General features: G+C 44.1%; 1 protein-coding gene across 1 annotated transcript in view; it reads left to right on the forward strand.

The window, feature by feature from the left end:
- sema4c (sema domain, immunoglobulin domain (Ig), transmembrane domain (TM) and short cytoplasmic domain, (semaphorin) 4C) overlaps positions 1-20019 on the forward strand; it is an 88232-nt gene that overhangs the window by 10298 nt on the left and 57915 nt on the right. Inside the window, exon 2 of the mRNA XM_047591441.1 lies at positions 16341-16467. The gene's annotated coding sequence lies outside the window, so the exon portion shown is untranslated. The remainder of the gene's footprint in view (positions 1-16340; positions 16468-20019) is intronic.

Genomic DNA, 20019 nt, shown 5'->3' on the forward strand with positions numbered 1-20019 from the left:
CGCTCACACTCAGCGCACACACAGATTTGTGGCATATGGAAGAGTTTATCTGGCAGAGTGTGTGTCTTTTTTTCTTCTTTTTTTTCCCTCTTTCCATGCCTATTAGGCAAAGTCTTTTTTAAGAACACCAGGGAGGAGAGAAAAGCAAACTCTTTATTATGATTTTTTTTTTCCTTCCTTTTGCCCGAGGTAAGACCAGCCACGGAGGGCACACGTGCACGCCCCTGACACACACTCACACACAGACCCAACCTCTGAATGTACGTGGCAAAAATCAATAATGTGTCTTTAGAAACAAAACAAAAAACAAAAACTAATGAAAAGTGACAATGAGGGAGTGAATGAGGATGATGATGAACCCCAACGCACACACCAGGTTTAATGCCTTTGTAACTTGCTCACTTGCTCACTTTCCAAATGCGTGGATGGATGGATGGACAGCAAAGTAGGTGAGCAAAAGCAGTCATGTAAAATTGAAGCGTCAGACTCAAATTGGCTTCCCTCTTTAAAATTCATTGATCGTCCGCCCTCCATCCCGCCGTCCCGTCATCCCTGCCTCTATCCATCCTGTCCGCTCACATCTCCGCAGCTGAGCAGCTCTGATTTGTGTACCAGGATTAAATTCCTCAAATTTGTCTTTCACTCCCTGTGGGAGAGGACTGTGCTTTTTAATTAATTGATTTTGAAATGAAGTTAGCTGCTGTGCCTCTGTGTGTGTGTGTGTGTGTGTGTGTGTATGTGTGTTATCATTTACGCGTGGTTATGGTGGAGCGTGTCTGAGTGTGCCTGTGTTGCTCAGCGGGTGGGGTCGTAGCGCACGCGCGTCTCGCCTGCGCCCTTTGTCCTCATCCACTGTCAGAGGCGAGGGAGCGGATGTCTGTGCCCAAATCTCACTCACCTTCCATTTATTTTTGTTTTGTCACTATTTCGGGGAACTTCCCTCATCAAGCTGATCGCGCTGGTAGCAGCTGACTTACGGTGGACTATATTCATCTTCATTCTCCCCGTCTTCTTTTTTAGACTAAGGTTTCCGGCTCACAGTGATAGACGCACTATCAAGTTTTTTTGTCTAATGCCTGCTGTAGGATCACATGAACCGACACGGCTCCAACAAGCAGGGCTGAGCTGCTGAGATAAATGGTATTCATACCCTTCATGAATAAGGTTCCCCTCAGCATAATTACATGCTTTTACATCTTTTCAGCCACCCACTTCACCTGCGTGCCTCCATCTTTTTTTTTTCCCCTCGACCAAATTCGACCTCCAGCTCCTGAAGTGTTTTTAACTCCTGGTCCTATTAATGCTTTTGTTTTATTTGTTTCATATTTTATTTTGCGGTTATCCTTGAAGCCCATGGCTAGTCATTGAAATTTCCACCTGAAAAACATCCCCGTTTTCTGTCAGCAGCAGATTCACAACTCTGAAGCCAAAATGAACAACCTTGGGCTCTACTTTGGAGAATTTTGAAATGCTGCGAAAATCCGCATCTCCATCTCTAGGCCAAAAAAACTAATTTCTTCTGTGTACACAGTAAATAACAGCCTTATAACGTCGAGTCAGTAAACAATATTTATACTGAACCATTTCCGTTTTTGTTATATAGGCACAAAGTACCCTCACTGAATGTGCAATGTGCAAAAAAATGGAGACGGCCTGATCTGGGTAGCTGGTCCTCCAGGCTGGAAAGAGTTGACAAGGTCACTAACTAGTTTTGTAGTTACTGTAATATACAAATAACATCACCACAAATCAACTTTAAGTGCAGGAAAGAAACCTGAAAAACAGCATTGCTGGACAACGGTTGTTCTAGATGAAGTTCAGGAGGATAAAATCATACGCAGGCAGGTCAAGGGCAGTGCGTGGGGTTGTGCCAGGAGGCGGTGTGTGTGTGTGTAGGTGTCTGTATATTCACACATAATTAAATCCCTCGCTCTGTGTGAGGGCCTGAGTGCGCTGCTCTGCTCCGCGCGTTCGTGTGCGATTTCTGTCTTTTGCAGCTGCGCGGACGCTCGCTTTGTTCCACAGAGCTGCCGCGGCGGTGTTCAACATCTCCCGCATCACGAGGAGCACAAAACAAAACGGGCCTCTCTGGAGCCGCGTTCGCTGCCGCCGCCGCGTCGCCTCTGCGGTTGTGGTGCGCGGGGATTGTACAAAATTGCCGTGCGTGACATATGTGTGTGGTTTTTCCCTGCTGAAGTGTGTTTGTCTGCTTCTTTGTGTCTGTGTTTGGACCCTTTTCCTTTGTGTCTCTGAGTCTGTGCGCCTCTTCCTTTGTGTCTGCATCTATGTAAGTGTGCACAAACCTGTGTGCATCTTTATCTCTTTGTGTCAGCGCGTGAGTGTGCACCGTGCGTATCTCTACACCAGTGTGTTTCTTCTTGTGTGTGCGTGTTATCCCAGTTATCCTAGACTTTATTAACAACATTTACTAGAATCTCTGCTGGGTTTATCTAAGCCAGGAGATTAAGATGTGCGCACACACACACACACACACACACACACACACACACTGAAAGGAGTGACTCACAACATCAAAGACTGTGGGTTTGGGAAGGAGATCCAGTGTGTGTGTGTATGTTTGTGATGGAAGCGTGGGGGGCATTGTAAAAATCAACAAACACATGCACTGTTGCATTCCGACACCTTCATACACACTTAGCTTTCGCATATTCTTGTTCTGTCGTACATACTGCATCACACCTCCCACACGCATACACACACCTGCAAAAACACACACACACACATGCACAAAGGCTTGTAATTAGAAGGACGGCTTTAAATGCTTTTAGTTATGATTAATCTCTGTCTTTTATCGCCTGTGCCGTAGCTCTCCGTGTGACAGGTCTTGCACACAGACATTGGAGCACCTGGGAGAGAGCACTAGGGTGTCATTAGCAAACTATGAAGACATCAGTGTGTCTCTTTGTCGCTGCGAAAGGCGCGAGTGCCTTTGCTGCATTGTGCCGTAGCAGCAGTTCAAGTGAGTCCATTGACTTATTGGTTCTAGCAGAGGGGACGTGGGGCCGTTCGATTCCTCATCATTCTTTTAAATGGAGGGACTGCACAGACACTATTCAAAAGCGTAAAGTTAAGCAGGAATTGTCGAGTGAGAAGTTCAGCCGGCATGCGGTGTATTTTCTCCCTTCCGAGATTGATGTGGGGGACGTGGATAGATCGTTCTTATCTTCGTGTGTCAAGTAGAGAGCTGAGGTCAGCATGTGGATCTCCAAGCTCAGCAAAAAAGACTGAAGGCACGGGAAGGCTAGCTTCAAAGTTGAAAAGCAAACCTAACACTTCCAAAGTATCTATTTAAAGTGACTAATTAAAATGATGCGTCTCTGTTGCGTGTGGATTATTCAGGGAGCTGGACACTGTAACTGTCTGCGCGATGCTCCAGCTCTTGGATTGCAAACTCATCCTCAAGCGTGCACAGAGAACTAAATAAAAAAAAATGCATAATTTGGGCGAATGTTTAAATCATATTGCAAGGAACGTGTAAGTTTTAATTAAATAGCGTTCCTGTTCATTTACCCAACAATATTGTACTATTTCTAGTGTCATTATACAGAAAGCTGCTGGACCCGTCCAAGAAATAATCCAGCCCTTGAACAGATTCATTTGTGACATTTAAAGGTTCTTGGCTTTTTTTAAACTTTGAAACAGGTTAAGTGTTTCCACGTTTTCAGTCTTTATTTTAAGCCAGCCTAACTGATGCCAACCTGCCGCTTCGTGTTTAGTGTGCAGCTGTGTTCTTGTGAGTTTTGCGTGATCATGTGACACCCCATCTTCAGTCGTTCAGACCGACCAGCACCCTTTGAGGAGGCACTGGCACACATGGGTGTATTCTAGGTGTGATGGTAGTGTATGCTGACGTCGGTGTGATGGAAATGGTTGAAATTAGCCCATGTTTGACAAATGGTTTGCCCCAGCACCTGCCAAGCATGTTTTGAAAGTTTCTACTTTTCCCCAAACAGTTTCCAATGATACATTCTTTGTAACAAACCATCTGCTGCGTCAGGCGATGAATCTTTTGATCTCTGCAAGAAAGCAAATAAGTGTGTTTCCCATGGGGTTGAAATAGACATTCAGAGAAAGTTTACTCAACGCAGACATGGAACGCAGACAGGGATGTCGTGTCAGGGAGCTAAACAAACTGAAAAAGGGAGAAAAAAGGAGACAGAAAGTCAGAAACTGGCAGAGGAAAAAACACAGCGGAGGCTGAAATGAAGCAAAAAAAAATGGAGAAAAACTTATAGAGAGCGTATGGGAGCCTCAGATGTGCCTGAGATGATGAAAGACACTCGGGAAAAAGTGTGATAGAGTGAGGCAAGCAAAAATGGGAAAGTGGCAAACACTTCAGATAGAAAACGCAGGGGCAGTGTGTGTGATTTTTGTCGCCTGAAGCTCACTGACTTCTACTTGGTGACCACAGGCCTCCTCTGCACTTCATTTATTGTCAGTCTTTATTTGATTTCTTTGCACCGCTGTCATTTTCCTCCACTCCCCGTTTGCCACCCAGACACCCTGCCGCTTTTGTTTTTCCATTGCAGCAACAAAATGGCCTAGTTCTTCTCTCCAACATTGGCTTAAAGGGCCAGGGAGTGCTCATTGTGAATATTTTATTGTGACGTGCTTTAATGTACATTTTAATCAGTTCATGTCAGCAGCTTCAGCCTTTGGACCATGCTGGATGTCTTGGCATGTGCTCTAACGTCCATGCAAAGCGATGGAAGAGAATGATAGCTGCGTCTTGGAGCTGACACATCCTTTTTAAGCGTACCAATTTGTATTTGCATGCTGCCTTGTCTGGCTTAACAGTCAGCCCACCACTGGGTTCGGTTGGGTGCAGATGTGGCTTCCATTTGCCAGACTGAAGACATTTTTCAATCTGAAATTGACTGCTGAGCTTTTGATTCAAGGGCTGACAGCATGTGTCAGCTACCAATGAGCATCGCATCTATTTGCAGGCAGGTTTGTTTATGTTGATATTATTCAAAATGGCCTGCAATTTGTGTCAGTTGATGGGAAGTTGAAAACGCTTCCCAGTGACAAAGCTGCATGTGATGACAGTTTGCATGAATAAATTACAGGTTCTAGAGGCTGATCTTTATGTTTTGGTTGAAATAATATTAAGACGAATTTATTGGGGCTCCATCTGGGATTGTGATGTAGATGGTGATAATTCTCGTCTGCAGCTTCTGGGCTCGGAGCCTGTAAAACTCTGCAGTGAAACAGCGTAGCGTCTGAAGGAGCTGCAAACCCACCCGAAGCAATTTGGCGTCAGTGGTTTTTATTAGTTGTCACATGACAGCGTAAAGGCAGCTTGTGATTGCTGTTTTTCACCCTGACAGGGATAAACTGAATCCACGTTGTTCTTTTGCGATTCAATCTGTCAAATTTCTAAATCCTGTTTATCCCGAACCCTGACAATGTAGCTTCACACTAAAGACATCAACCTTTAAAAATCCAAATCAAACTCCCATCTCTAACCTCGCCCTTCTCTAAGTATACTTGGAGACTTACATAGAGATTTATCCTTACAATATTACAAGCACATCGAACAGCCAGCAACTGCATTTAACAGGTAGCATTACACTTTAACACGGTTTCTCACTGTCCATTACTGCACCATTGATTTCAGTTAGGCTCACAGTGGAAATGGATGAATGTAAGTGAGCTGAGGGTTCGAGTGGAGAGTTTCATCTTCTTTCCCCCTGGTCCTGACCATTTGCTGCAAATCAAGCAATTGGCTCCAGGCTTGCTGTGATCTCATGACTCTCATGAGGTGATATAATCCTTGTTATTCATGGTGTCTGGGTTGCCAGTAGTTCACAATTTAGTGAGTGAGGGGGCCTGGCATCTGTGTCTGAACGTGATTGGATTTACATCTACTTATAATGTACCTTTGAGAATACATGAATGTGTGCCTAATGGTAGCAAGGTACCGTAGTCGTCCCTCAAGACCACAGGCACATTTAAGCTCTTGTATTCTGTGAGGATGCATCAGAAAATGGGCACATGTTGGAGAAATATGGCATGGGAGGGCCGAGAAGCATAACTCATACCAGCAACACAATGTGCTCAAGCCCAGCTGGCAGCGTTTGTGTTTGTACCCTTGGTGTCTTTGCTGTATCTTCACTCTGTTGCGTCTCAGAGATGCACGAACGCCATAAAACAGCATCGTTGAGGTGGAAAAAGAAATTGCTTTTCAACTAAATGTTAAATGCAGCCTAACCAGCGCAAATGGTGAAATTCACCAGCTGTTCTGCATTTACAGAGCAAGACGATCCACTGAGGTTGAAATGTGTCACATGCTCCATTCCTGATCTCCCTTGACGGTCTGGGATGACTTTCAGTTTATCTTGTTACAGAAAGTACATTGTGTAACCTATGACTCTCTGCATTATATTTTTCAAAAGGAAACATTTTGCACACTTATCTTTATTCACTTAAGAAAAACACTCGCGTGGTTAAACATACATCCAGTTTATTAGTTTGTTGTTCTCAAGCTTCGCTGTTGTAAACACCGTGTTATGTAAGTAGTGAAAAATCCTCTGGAACAAGTAGTATCATGGGAAGCAATGCGTCTCGTATTTGGCAGCAGGAACAGCAGTTTGTTTAAAATGACGAGTGACACGGTGGTTATAAAAGCAAAAGAGTGCCATCTACAGAAACCCATTCCTATCAAGCAAAAACATATCTATCATCTTTTTCTAGTCTATTTTCAGAATTATATTACGGTATTAGCATTGTATGGAAAGCCACAGCCATTTACAAGGCAACGCTGCATCGTAGAGGGACGCAAAAGGTTCCAGCAAAAAGAGGTGAAAGGTTGTGAACCTGCTTGAGCCAAGTTTCAATCTGAAGAGAGTGCTTTATTTGCAGGAGATTTAACCTCTGCTCATTCTTACAGATAACACAAGGTCATTTAATGTTTACTGAGGTCCTTAGCTACCAAAAAAAAAAAAAAACTGATATAGGTCAGTGAGAACGAAAAAAGCATTTAGATGAGTGGTGAAACGTCTTTGAGAATACTAAACCAAGTCCAGTTTTTTGCTACTTTAGTTGTTTATACGAGTTACACGTTTGGGTTTATGTGGTTAACATTGCCAGATGACAGAATTAGGTCCAACATAGGAGCTGTGAGTTGAACTGCTGCTTCTTTGGGTTTAATGAGTCTATTTGAGGCAGCTTGGGCATCTAATTAGAGCCCTTACTGTTGTTGAGATGTTCCATGCTCCTCCAACTGTTGAGGCCATGGGGAAAAAATTCTTAAGATGCTGCCTCATGGCCTACGTGACCGAGGAATGCCTCAAAACCAACCAGTAAGAAATGTCAGAGGGGCTATCTTACGCAGCAAGATTCCACCACAACTTGAACCTGGAGCTATTTCAAAACAAAAGCATTTGCGAACGATAGAAATGAACTCAAATTAACTGTCCTGTTGTATTGTTAACCATTTTGAGGTTTGATAAACACTTTCTTGCCCGTATTTCATTCGCTACTTCCTGTAAAAGGCCTCTGCTTTTGACACAAAGGAATATCCACCTGCTCAGACGCTCACATCCAGAGGAATCAGGGAGTGTCGATCGGAGTACTGAGGCCCTAGTCCTCCATCACAAGAGGTCTCACAGAGACAACGTCACACGCACACAGCACAGAGATGAGCCGAGACATGAGAAATAAACACGTTTTATCAGACCTTGATGCAAAATTTAGCTCTGTTCCTCTTCCACATCGCCCACACACACACACACATACGCACACACTCACCTGTCCTCCTCCCTTAGGCATGTCTTGTAGAGAACCATCCCTCTCCTTTCCTGTCAGTGGGAACAAATGAGCCGGGGCATGTTTCCTAGTGTGTGTCTGTGAGTGCCTAAACTTCCTGTCCGTCTGGCCTTCCTCTCTCCAGTTGCCCCCGCCTCAAAAAGCACATAAACACATAAACATGCAGGCATAAACACACACACAAACACACACACACCTGCTCCGCACTGTTACCCTTTGACAGATCACTGACAAGCTGTCTCTAGGCCATCCTGTAGTGTGTGTGTGTGCGCATGTGTATGTGTGTGCGCGCGTGCGTGTGTGTGTGTGCGCGTGTGTGTGTGGTTACAGACACCCCCCCACTGTGTCAGTCTGGCAATTGCCATTTCTCAAGGAGCTAAGTAAGGGAGGGAGCGTGGAGTAAGGGCGGAGGGAGGGCGAAGGCCTTGATGTAAGTGTGTTTGTTGTCAGAGGGTGTATTAATAAAGATGACCTCAGCCAGCGCTGCACAGAGGGTGTGTGTGCGTGTGTGTGTTTCTTTTCCACTCTTTCCTTCTAATTTCTCTATTTGTGCCTTTGTGGCCTAGTCAGATAATTATTATCTTGAGAAACAGAACGCCTTTCTTAATGTACTCGTACATACATGCATTTCAATACCCACTCCTGTCTCCTTGCTTTCTCCCTTGTGCTTTCTCCTCGTGGCAACGCTCTGATGTGCTGGCACTCCGTTTGCGTGGATTCGTAATGCGTCTTTGCAGCCCTTGCGTGCATGGAAGCTCATCGGTGCATTTGTGGGCGTCTGTGTGTGGGTGGGCGTGACAGGGATAATCCTTCTTGATATATCTCCTTTGTGTCTCAGCGTCCGTGGATGTGATTATGTGCTTCATTATGTCGGGCTAAACAGGTTGAGTCCTCTGCTTGCGTGTGTGCAGAAGTCAGTCACCCGCTGTGTGTGTCGGGAAGAGCAGATGTCCTCTAAAGAATAGTAAGATGAGTAGACCCGTCATCACTCCAACACAAGCCTGGTTAGTCAGTGCGGGGTCAGGTCTCAGATTACACCAGGTCCGGCGGTATCTGACCATATAGAGAGAGCAGGAAAACGTAGGTTTCCTGGATTGTTGACCCCGATACTTTGGATACTTCAACACAGAGAATGACGAAAACCAGAGGTTTCCTTGTGAGCTAACCCTGTGTCCACATAGATATTTCTCTTTTTTGGTATTTGTAGGCTTAGATCTCAGGCAGAACTCATGCTGCCTTCTGACCTTATTAGCAATGGCAAGAGCCTGAAAACTGAAACCTTAACAACAACAACAAACTTTAAATTCAGGATAGAATTCAGCAGCAGCACTTAGCGTTCCCATTAGCCACTTGCAGGTGCTGGTGGTAGGCATGTCATTATTTCTGTTTCTCCTGTGTTGATGGGATGTGACTGGTTGCTTTGCACTGGATTCAAACCGAGTGTCTGGTTTTACTGCAACACTTGAGAAAAGCAACACACACTGTTAATAACGACATCCAAATGAGGTGCGAGATACTCTACTCGAGACAAAACGAGTTGTTAATCATTTGTGAACCCCCTCAAACAACCGTGCAAGATTCTTAGCCAGAGAAGGTTGATAAGATGTATGGAGCCGGGTTAAACCGAGGTAGATGTTGTCAGCAGTGGAAGGTGATCTCATTTGTTTAGCTGTCGAGCTCTCCCCTGGATCTGTCCCAACGGGTTGGAGCTGGAGCCTGAGTGGGACAGCCAGCCAAGCAATGGGCCCCCTGGGGCTTGGCAGTTACCATGGAGGGAGATGGCGGGGCTCAATTTGCCCTCTGTCTGCCCCACCACAATGAACACTGAGGCCAATGGGGACAGGGTCCTCCTGCAGCTATGAAATGAGATAATGCACTGTGCTCACACTGCTGCTGTCACCCACACACACACACACGTATACACGTCTAGAGGCGGCTGTGGCTATGCTCACGTGCACCAATTAATCTGCACAAATGCATAACACCCAGTGGGAATATAGCTGCGATGCACGTAGGAGCGCACTCACAGGAGTAGGTGTATGAATTGATCCGCGCTCACATATATTACTCTTTAACCTCGCTCTCTGTCAATAATCCTCAACCCATGTAGGGCTCCCTGGCTGTTTGCTATTTCAGCTGCAGCTCCTTTGTCGGACAGGCGGCAGCAGGCAGCGAGAGGAAAACTAATGAAACAGGATATCCCTGCCTCTGGTTATTCCACAAGAGAAAAAGAAGACGAAGAAGAAGAAGGAAGAAGAAAACTCACATTCGCTTTGACCTTGAATGAGTCAATAAAATCACAGTATTTCAAAAACGCTTGCATGTTCATACAGTTGAGTTGGCCCACGCAGGACCTAAGACGCCCTGTACTCCCCCGTAATGGGTTTCTGTCAAAGAGACACTGAAATATACCAGTTAGTAATTTTCTGAAGGGTTCAATCACATATATGCAGGAACAACTCTGTGAAATTACAAAGGGATGGGGGAAAAAAAATCTTTTAATGGATGCTTCTTTTCTCACTGAGTGCGTCAAACCCACAGAGAATGTAGCATATTTGTGTTTCCACTTAACGACAGCATCAATGGAAAGTGAAGGACAAAATCATTCATTAACACTCACATATTATTACCCCATAAGGTAAGTATGGAAAATGTGCTAGCAAAGACACATTTACAAAGACACTGAGGAGTGCTAGCTTTTGTGGTTTGTTACTGGCAGCCTGACTTGCTTTAGCTTAGTTTATTTGGATACTAACTTTGTCTAAATAGTGGTTGATGCTGGACTGCAGGGTCACAGTTAGTTTAGAAGAGTAGTAGGTGATTTAGACTTCTGCCTTATGTGCCGTAACTGACCAGACTATGCGCTGCGTCAACATAGACCACAAGAGCTGTGATTGGTCCGCTTGGTAGTAGCTTATTTCCACTTCCCGACTGCTTTCCAATCGATTGTTTTCAATCAATAAAGAATCACAAAAGGTTAACTGAGGAGGTTTGGAGATGCAGATATTTGTATGACTCATGTCGCCACAGTTGAATGAATTGAATGAATTTGAAACAAAAATGAAGCTGACTGGCAAAAAAGACACAGCGCCATCCAGCGTTTGGGTGGTGTTGTTACAGAGCGAGCCAGAGTGACAAGCGCACAAGTGTAAATGGCCTCGCACCGGCACAGATTATGTGCGTAAGTACTCTAAAAGAACCTTAAACCAGTAAAAAAGAAGCAGTAACATTAAAGATTATGAAAAAAAAACACTGAGCTGAAAGACACTAGATAATAATACACCTGAGGAGAACCAGTACAATCAGTTCAGTTTTTCCTTACTAGACACGTTCCACATATTATTTTAATAATTTTTTTTGATAAAAAAAAATTTGAATTAGTGCAGCTTTAATCTAGTTTTAAATAAAAACAAGTGTCTCAACAGGCAGTATTCAACAAGGGTTGCTCTTGCATCAAGATGACCTATTTATTTGCTGGCTTTTATTCTGCAACCGCACTTTCACAACATTCACACTCAGATAGGGCACTGGAAAAGTGCATGGAAAAGTTGACTTGCAAGTTTGACACCCATAAAGTGCGAGCGGCGAGAAAAGCAGAGACCCAGGAGTGAAGGCGGCGCGGTGAAAATCCGCCCATGGAGCTCTGAGGGTTTTATCAGAGGGCACATCGGCAGGAGGGATTTGTTTGGCTTTTCTCCTTTATGAGACAAATATTGGGATGAATCTCCTCACAGCGCCGGGTTTTGTTGTGAAAAGGCCAGGGCCCAAGCCAGAGCTTTACCATCACATCCTCCCACTAATGTAAACACATGTCTCATACAACACACACATGCATGCGTGCACACAGACACCTCTCAGCCCGTGCAGTCATCCCAATCATATTGCAGGGCTTTCATCTGAAATACATTTATACTAATTTGAGTGAATGATCCCTCTCGCCTCATGGCGTGATTTCATCCCCTTTCACTTTCATTACCCCTTGATATAATACTCTTGTGTGTATTTTGTGGATCGAACCTTTTTTTTTTTCCCATCTCTGCGGGTCTCTTCTTCAGTTTAGCTCGCACACCAGGTGCTGCTCAGTATTTTGTGTCCACTGTGGCTCCCGTTGGTTCTGGCACAGTGAGAATAATAATCACAGCGCCTCAACTCAAACCAATATCAGCTGCCAAAAGCACCAACACAGGCTCTGCTCTTCACACAGGAAATGAGTGGATGATAGTGGTAGGGTCCCACTTCACTGAAAAAAAAAACAAAAAACAAAAATCAAAATCACTTTTCTGTCAATGCCAGCTTATTCAGAGCATTGTTTTCGCCACGGTGCAGAAACAATAAGAGTTGAAATTCGTTCGTTCACACCAGAAACTCAGTCGATGTGTTCTGATGGACTGCAGTGCCAGAGTCTTTGATAGCATCTGAGCTCTGGGCTGTAGCTACAAAATAGGAGGTGACAGGCTGGTATTTTACTCTTGCGCCGGCAATGTTGGAGCAGTCATGAAATATAAATAGCAAAACCTTTACTGCCCATCTCAACAACAATGGGTCCAGCCGCTCTCCATTTTAGCGAACTATTCATCTTTTAATGACTTTCTTCTTTGAGATTTCATCTCCCCGTCTCTATTTCAGACACGCTCGCATCTTTGAAAGCCTACCGATCTGAGAGAAACACATCTTCCATTTTTCATCATAACAGTTGTTGTCACCAAGGGGTTATAAGTTGTGAAAACTGACTTTCTGAGTAATTAGTGCTTTCTAGATCAGTTAATACCTTTTTTAGGAGAGCACTCCGCCATCGTATTATTATTGCACTCCGCGTAGCAGACTAAAGATGTTGTCTTCCTTTTTCTAAGGGTGTGGCTATTGAAACGTTTTCAGAATTAGCTAATTTATTTCATCACCTGGTATTCTTCAGCCCAATTCAACGCTAAGTAAGGTTGGATCATTCGCGGCAATTGATCATGAGCCTTTTACGACTTTTTTTCTAATCTCCCTTACACCTGCAAACAATCTTTGATGTATAAAGTCAGCACACTTTTATTTTTAAGAGAAAAGTTTGCACTGGTTAGTGTTAGTTTGCACTTAGTGTTTTATTCCTGGTAGTAATAGTGCAAGTAGCATGAGCCATGAGCTCATGCAACTTACAGAATGATTATATTATTATATTTAGATAGATATACCATACGTTGAAACAGGCTGGTAACAGAGCAGACATGATGCTCCACGTACAGCTCAAAGCATGAAGGAGACAATTGCAGCACTGTCTGCCGTGTATCCGTCATTTCAACCGTACACAGACTAATAAGCCCTTCAGTTAAGTATGGAGTGAAGACCCTCTTGGGCAATCTCAGTATGAAATGACTGCAGTTGGGCTGATAATAGCTTCGGCAAATTGCAGCCATCTCTAATTTTGGCCTGTAAATCACAACCATCGAGTAATGGGCTGCACTTAGCGGGGTCAAAGTTACGAGTGATTCACTATGCAGGACGAAGCCTGTTTTTCGAAGATTTTCATGGGGCGGGTTGGCAGCTGGAGTTCACCGCTCCGGTCTCGCTCTGCCTTTGGCCAGATGTCGGCCAAGAAGGAGCGAGTGTGCGTCGATATATAGCGCACGCGCGTGTGTCTCATCAGACGGGTTTTGGGAGAGTGCTCGTCTCTAATAGGGACTGGCAGGCATTTTGTTGGGCTTTATTGCCACATGCCTCTTCCAATCCTGCCGCTGATTAGAGCTGCCATTACTGGCACGCAAACGTGCGCACGCAGTCTTACAAGGCAGACTTTGGCACATTCTCAAAGCCCTGGCCTTTGCATATCATTAGCATCCCATTGAGTTGTCTTGTGCAGCGATCAAACGGAGCACGCGGCTGTGCTCTTGTCGAAGCCCATTGGAGGAAGTGACGGGTACAGCTTCGCTCCAACTTTTATACTGCTCATCAGGGTGCTGTCGTCTTAGACAATGTCAAATTTGCTGCAAAGCAATTAAAGACCCGGGCTGCCACAATTGAGCCTGATAGGGAAGGCTCATCAAGGGGTGGCATGCAAGCGAGCACATCAACACAAATGCAGATTCAGGTCTCCTAAACTATGTTCACACATGTGGGTATGCAGCACATCCACCCACACACACACACACATATTTACAATAAGCATGCAGGCGATTAGCTCAGAAAGTGCAGGTTTAAACTGTTAGTCACTGTGGATTCACAAGCAGCTGGCTGGCTTCCACGCAGCCACTCACCGTGCTGCCTGTCAAACGCGCAGGCAGCCAGCAGCTGGAGGTGTCTCCGTGTTTGTGTATGTGTGATTATATATGTGTGCAGGTGTTCTCGAAATCCTGAATTTTAACCAGTCCCCTCTACTCCCCCTCCGCCACTTTTCCTCCTCTCTGGCCTCACGTGCAAGCGTGTGCGCTTGGGGAGCGTTTGTGTGTGCGCCTCGGTTTTAATGTGTGGACGTGTGCGCATATTTATATGTGTGTGTGTGTTTGTGTGGAGCATGGCTTTGGCAGCTGCGTTCTCCTGGATGAGGCCAGTGGAAAGCTGAGGTCTGGATGACTTACTTATTTAGGAAAAATTCACCAGAGATGGCCCGCATGCTGCTGCGCTGTCACATAGTGGAGTACGTGTGCGTGTGTGTGTGAGTTCGAGTTCATCCAGCCTTATAGGTAACCAAGCCAGCGACCTCGGTAGCAGCAACATATTTCATCTTTTTTCTCTCTCTCCCTAACAGCCTTTTAAGTTATTCTGCTGCTGTTACGGCTTCAGCAGACACACTATCAGTTGGGTCCCAGGTGAAGTCTCTCACCGAAGGGTTAAATGCTCTACCAGAAGCAGTTAACACACATATGCACACACGCACGCGTCCTCATATGCTCATATGCTCAGTGCCGCAAGGTTCCCGATTAAGCCTAAATTCACTTTCCAGCACATTTAATCATTTAACTCAATTCTGACGGACCATCAAACAGAGTTTCAGATTTTTACGTAACTTGCTTATTACCTTCTAGGGGAGAACTTATCCTGGGTGTTGTTCTCTAGAAAAGCATGTACATTGAGTCATTACTGTCCAATGAAAACCATGAAAGCTGCCTTTGGGAGTTGAAAAGTTTCTCCTACTTTGTACTGTAAACAAACCTTTTTTAATAACTCACGTGGTTATTTGAAAAAAATGTCTTTGTGAAATGATTAAAATGCTTTTTTTTTAAAAAAAAATTGGAGATTTTTAGCTTTTTTATGCAAGAACACCATTCTATCCACAAATAATGTAAATGAGAGTGGTTTTATTACATATTTTTTTAGTGCAATTATGAAAGTATGCCAAGGCTCTGTGTACACTGTGTTTCATTTTCGTGTGCATGTGTGTTTAAATCAATAAAGTCTGATGAACAAAGCAGTTTTTTTCCAGTCAATATAGTGTAACAGCGTGCGCCCAGTGTAGCTGAGTTTTCAGAGCCTAGTTTATTGACATCAGTGAATGAACTATGATAGTGTCAGAGGTTTCGGTGTTGCCTTTGTGTGCTCCCTCTGTGTAACACTAGCTGGCCCATACGTTACTGACAGTTTCTGCTCGGCCCTTGGGGCCCTCGGTGAGGCATTGAAGTTGACATGAATCTCGGCCTGGCAGGGACTTTGCAGTTAGTTATGTGATATGCAGTGTTAACCATGAGACGCAATGAATGTGAGCCTCAAAGGTTGAGGTGTTTTTTCAGAGTGTGTCTTTCATGTGTGTGTGTTAATACCTGGGCACAGGAACAAACAAAGCAACAACATTTCAGCTTTTAAGGCAATTGTAATAGCTTGATAGCTGTGTTGCTACTTGGTCTGTTTAATCTGTTCCAGAACTGTGGAATGAGCATTCTGAGCATTTACATTGAGAAAGATTTAGGCACATTGCAGAGAAGTTTACCATATAAGTTAAAAACAAATGGCTTCTAATACAGCACAAATGAATCATTTCTTAGTATTTAAAATGACTACTGCTTCCATGAAATGGGAATGAAAGAGTGGGTTGTTGAATACCACCAATGAGAACCTTATATAGTAATAGATGTCTTTGTTGATGGTTACCATAATAGATAAAAACTATGGAACGTGGAACATGTCTGCCAGCCCATCTATCCACCCCAACCTCCTCCCCTTATGGACTGGCTTTATAATTATAACTATTTCTTCATTTCAATACGATATCCATTAGAATGTGCTCTCTCTCTCTCTCTCTCTCTCTCTCTCCCTCTCTGTATATGTATTTACATGTATAATCTGAACGGCTCTTCACAAGGAGCTGACTGCATGAATACAGTGTAGGGTTGCTTCATATGAAAGGACAAGTTTCAGATGTGTGTTCATGTGAAAGGTAGCAACTAGTAATTACGACACATGTGTGTTAATGGGGTTGTTACTTATGAATATGTGCAGATGGCCCAGCTCTGACAGGGACTTCAAAATCATTAAGGCTGCCTTCCCGGTCAGACATGAACATATGTGCACACGCGTAAATGCTAATAACCTCCACGTTCACTCATTACCCCTCTCTTCCTCTTCTTCTCCTTTAGCCCAATGTGACCTTCATCTGAGTCAAGTATCTTCATTCAACGCTCAAAGAAGACGGGAGCAGAAAAACACTGGGAGGCAGATTAAGAAGAGGGCAGCCAGACGCGTGAGGGAGGAGAAGAAAAACAAGTAAGGAAGTAAAAACAGAACAATGGGTGGAGAAGAAAAACACGGCAGCATCTCGTCTCTCCCTCCTCTGAAACCTTGCTCGGCAAATGGCACGAATCAGAGAATACAAGCGGGGAACGTAAGAGGAGGAAGGGGAATGGGGGAGGGCATGTGAAATGAGCGAAGAATCAAAAGAAATAAGAAAGTGAATATGAGGAGGAAAGGGAACACCGTGCGTGTGTGTGTATGTGCGTGTGGTGGGGATGGTTGGGGGCAGTTGTCAAAACAGGACGTGGAAATTACAGACATTTCGGGATCTCCCAGAAAGAAATTATTCTGGGGGCGAGACAAGAGGAGAGATGCAAGAGAGCCAGAAAATAAAAAGGAACCCGAAAAGAAAGAAAAGAGATAATTTGTGTGGGATATTGGATTTCAGATTTCAGAGTATATTGTTAAGGTAGATGCTGAAGGTTATGGGCATGAGATTGTATGTGTGTGAAGCAGTCACACCTCTTCCTGGTTGTCTATGTGTGAGTGAAAGTGGAAAGTGGTCGTATTTCACCTGTAGTGGAAAAGTGGAAACCAAGGAACAAAGGGAGGGAAGAGAAATATAGATTGCAGCACTGCCACAAGTAAGTACAATGAATCTGACCAACTGTGCACGGAATTGAAAGTTTTGGCATGCTGCAGATATGTTTTGTCCTCATTTCCATCCTACTCCGAAGCCTGAGTCTAAATGCGACTTAATTACAAAGTTAAGTAAAGTTGCAATTTTTAGTTTTAGTTTGATTTACTCTCCAAACTCCATCTGTTCAGGCCTCCTAAAATTGGAATTAGAAGGGACCATGGAAGTTGATAAAAATGTCGATTGTCTTTGATTATCACTGTGCACTTAAGAAGCAGCAGTAAGTGCTTAATGGCCTTGGGTTTGCCTTGAAGTTCTTGACACATTCTGCCCAGGCTTTTTGATGAATGAGAGTTTTCTGGTAGAAACATCTACAGATGTAACAACACATTTAAAAAAGGCACTATGGCAAATATAGCCCATTATGGATAAAAACCTTGCTGCATGCCCCATTTACTTATGTTTAGGGACTCACATTCTTGTCGAGAGTTTGATAAAATGACTGATATCACTCATACTTGAATGTAGATGAACATGAAAACAGGAAAACAGTTACTGGCTTCTCACTTGTGTTTGTAGCACTGAAAAACAACAAATGGCTTTTACATGTTCAGCTGGTTGCAGTGAAAAAAAAAAAAGAAGGGAGAGCAAACTGGACTCCGTCAGCTCTCCTCCAATCACTGCTCAGCACACAGGAAGCTGAAAACCAAGGCACCCTTGCAGGCAGGGAGGACGCACAGTGCTACACAAGCAGATAACACACGCCACATGATGCCCGGTCATAACACCATGTTCAACCAGCAGATGTATGCTAGTCATTGCGAGATGAATAGAAATTGACAAAAACATACCGTGCTAATGCTATTGGGGCTATTAGCATGAATGTTCTGCATCTTGTCCTTATGTACTCTCAGAGAGTTTACAGCATGTGTGAACAGGGACATTCTTTATGAAATAAAAGCCACACACTGCTCTCAAAATTAACACGAAGGTAAAGCAATTGTACAGCTCTTAGGAAGGCTACTGATCAAACCTGGATGAGAGGGAGAACACAGAAAGGGTGACATCTTTACTCTCGGTATTTCTCTTGACTGTGCCTAGAATAAAGGGATGATCCATAAGGAGAACTGCAGCTGAACTATAGTCCTTTCTCTTCTGAAACCACACCTATGCACTTCCACAGCGCAAAACACTCAGTCACTGTGTGTGATTGTGCGTATGTGCAAGTTAGCAGGTGGCCATCTCCTGTTTGAAGTGTGCGATGAAGGGCTCTCTCGTTTACGATGTGGTGTCTGTTTGATGGAGCGACCGGGAGCGCCGGCAGACTTTAGTAAATTGCCTCTGATGAAACAAGTAATTTGTATCTCAACTTCTACGTACAGAACACAGGGACGAGACGGCAGGAGAGGGATGCACTCAGACGCACACGCACGTGATCCGTAACAGCAGCCCCGGCTTTGCAATCACACAAACACAGAACTGTGAAAAAAAAAAAAAAACGCTTCTGGCAACATTCCTCTTTTCCTCAATCCATAATTTTTTCTGCAAGCGTGTGTTCCTCTCACTCTCTCTCGCTCTCTGTCTCTCACAATGCACTTATCCCTCGTTCTCTCTAATAATTCGGGTTCTCTCTCTCGTTCTATCTGTGACTCTCACAGTGTGTGTTTATCTCAGTGAGGATATTGGTTGCTGGTCATAAATAGCTTTTCTCTGACAGGGTGCCATCACAGACACAGAGAGAGCTCGGGGGGGAGGAAAAAGGGGAGGGGAAGTCGGAGGGGAAGTGGAGATGGGGAGGGGAGGCAGTTAGAGGGGAGCGATCTAGAGAGCGATAGAGGGAAGAAGACAAGAAAAAGGCAAGAATGATGGAGGTGGAGGTTATGTACATCATGCCAGCGTGACAGGTGTCAGGGATGAACAGATAAATGCGCTGCACTTAAATGCAAGCGCCCCTGCACACGGAACGACACGTAGCGCGACTCAAGCCAGCAACCTTAAATCCCCAACAGTGAACGTGGCTTTATTTACTGCAACATAGCAGGCCTTTAGTGAAAACAGGTTTACTGTGGACTCCCGTTTTAATTCTGTGTTCATGCAGCGTGGTAATATTGCACAACTATTCAAACAAACACAGAACTTTTTCTGTGTTTACACTGTTAAAGTCAGTGCAATCCACTTTTCTTTTGTCACCAGACATCAACCATACAGCATTTTTATTTTTTTCCCCCTGTAGCTCTTAGCTTAGCTTAGCTTAACTTAGCTTAGTTTAGAAGGCAGAGCTCCTGCATTATACTGATTTAATAAATAACAGAAGTGATTCAGCAAAAACGCTTACTAATGAATTCCAGTTAGATCTGCTTTGTTGCTTGTTTGTTAATTTTTCCTGCAACTGTGTTTCATATTAACAGCCTTTCAGTAGTTTTTACACCATAATCCTCTGTGCTGCTCTGCAGCATTTCGTTTTGGCTCTCAGCGATTTATTCAAAAGAAGCTTTGAGTTATACTGGTGGCAGATAAAATTGAAATTAAACAAAAATAAATAAATAACGCAGCAAAGCAGAAGCTAATGGAAGAAAATTAAATTAGAGAAGTATTTTGATTAGTCTGGTTGTAGTGATAGAATTGTACATTTGGCTGAAACGAGGCAGTGGAGTAAAAGCAATTTCTTCGTTTTTATTTGTTAATGTCAAGCCTTGCTTCGATTGGTCATTTTTTTAAGCTGTTGTTGATTAGTGCGATGCAGACACACACACGCAAAAAAACGAGATGAGTCCTGCCCCTGTCGCGCGCACACACACACGCGCGCACCGGTTCTGCTCCATCAAGTTTGATGAGGTGAACGAGTGCGAACCCAGCGCATTCCTCCATCCTCTCCCTCCACGCGGCTGCAGTCCTTGTCTTTCTATCGATCCCAGCTTATCTTCCCGTAAACCTGGACCTTTTTTCTC

The sequence above is a fragment of the Mugil cephalus genome, chromosome 8 (assembly GCF_022458985.1).
Source record: "Mugil cephalus isolate CIBA_MC_2020 chromosome 8, CIBA_Mcephalus_1.1, whole genome shotgun sequence".
NCBI classification, from domain to species: Eukaryota; Metazoa; Chordata; class Actinopteri; order Mugiliformes; family Mugilidae; genus Mugil; species Mugil cephalus.